We start from the raw sequence: 1,910 nt of genomic DNA on the forward strand, positions 1-1,910 counted from the left end.
CTTGCCTGGTTCCTGATCTGAGTGGAAATGATTTCAATTTAGCTCCATTCAATACAATATTGGCTGTGGGTTTGCTGTAGATGGTCTCTATCAATTTGAGAAATGTCCCTTCTATGCCAATTTTCTTAAGTGTTCTGATCATAAAGGGATGCTGGATATTATCAAAAGCTTTTTCTTCATCAATTGAGAGTATAATATGGTCTTTGTTTTTTTAATTTATTTATGTCACAAATTACATTAATAGATTTACGTATGTTGACCCAGCTTTGAGATTCTGAGATAAAACCCACTTGGATGTGGTGTATAATTTGTTTGATGTGTTGCTGGATTCTGTTTGTTAGGACCTTGTTGAATATTTTTGTATTGATATTCATTAGATATTGGTCTATAATTTTCTTTTCTTGTTGGGTCTTTTCCTGGTTTGGGGATCAAGGTGATGTTTGCTTCATAGAATGTGTTGAGTAGTATTCTGTCTTTTTCTATATTTTGGAAAAGGTTAAATAGTATAGGTACTAGTTCCTCCTTAAAAGTTTGGTCGAATTCTGACATGAAGCCATCTGGTCCTGGGCTTTTCTTTTCAGGGAGATTTTGTATAGTTGATGCTATTTCAGAACTTCATATAGGCCTGTTCAATATTTCCACTACCTTCTGGCTAAATCTTGGAAGGTGGCATGCTTCCAAGTATTGTTCGATTTCCTTCAAATTTTTATATTTCTGGAAATAAAGTTTCCTGTAGTATTTATGCAGGATTTTTTGAATTTCTGAGAGGTCTGTTGTTATTTCATCTTTACCATTTCTGGTAGATGAAACTAGAGATTTTACTCTGTTTTTCTTGGTTAGGTTGGCTAAAGGTTTATCTATTTTATTGACCTTTTTAGAAAACCAACTTTTTGATTTATTGATCTGCTGTATGATCCTTTTATTTTCAATTTCATTTAATTCTGCTCTAATTTTGGTTATTTCTTTTCTTCTGCTGGGTTTCGGATTGGAGTGTTCTTCCTTTTCCAGTTGCTTGAGCTGTCCTATTAAATTGTCAACTTCCTCTCTTTCCGTTTTCTTGAGGAAGGCGTGCAGTGCAATAAATTTCCCTCTTTGGACTGCCTTTGCAGTATCATAGAGGTTCTGATAACTCATATCTTCATTATCGTTTTGTTCCAAAAATTTGGTAATTTCCTACTTGATCTCGTCTCTGACCCACCTATTATTCAGCGTAAGGTTATTTAGGTTCCATGTTTTTGTATGGGTCTGCAGATTCTTGTTGTTACTGAGTTCAACTTTTATCCCATAGTGGTCAGAGAAGATGCAAGGAATAATTTCAATTCTTTTAACTTTGCTGAGGTTTGACATGTGACCTAAGATGTGGTCAATTTTGGAGTATGTTCCATGTGCTGATGAGAAAAAGGCATATTCAGCTTTATTAGGATGAAATGTGCTATAGATGCCCATTAAATCTAAATGCTGAATAGTTAAGTTTAAATCCAAGATTTCTTTGCTAAGCTTCTTGTTGGAGGATCTATCCAACACCGCCAAAGGAGTATTAAAATCTCCGACCATGATGGACTGTGAGTAATCAAGTTGCTCATGCCTGCTAGAGTGCCTCTTATAAATTGAGGTGCATTCCGGTTGGGTGCATAACAATTGATAATTGAAATTTCATTATATTGAGTATTGCCTTTGACAAATATAAAGTGACCATCCATATTCGTGGTCACTTTTCTGGTTTAAAGCCTATTGTATCTGCAAATAAAATTGCAACACCTGCTTTTTTCTGCTTTCCATTGGCCTAGAATATAGATGACCGTCCTTTCATCCTGAGTCTTTATTTGTCTTTTAAGGTAAGATGAGATTCTTGTATACAGCAGATATCTGGCCTGAGTTTTTGTATCCAGTCAGCCAGCCTGTGCCTCTGT

This window comes from Otolemur garnettii, unplaced genomic scaffold (genome assembly GCF_000181295.1).
Source record: "Otolemur garnettii isolate 467f Iridium unplaced genomic scaffold, OtoGar3 scaffold00337, whole genome shotgun sequence".
In the NCBI taxonomy this organism is placed as follows: domain Eukaryota; kingdom Metazoa; phylum Chordata; class Mammalia; order Primates; family Galagidae; genus Otolemur; species Otolemur garnettii.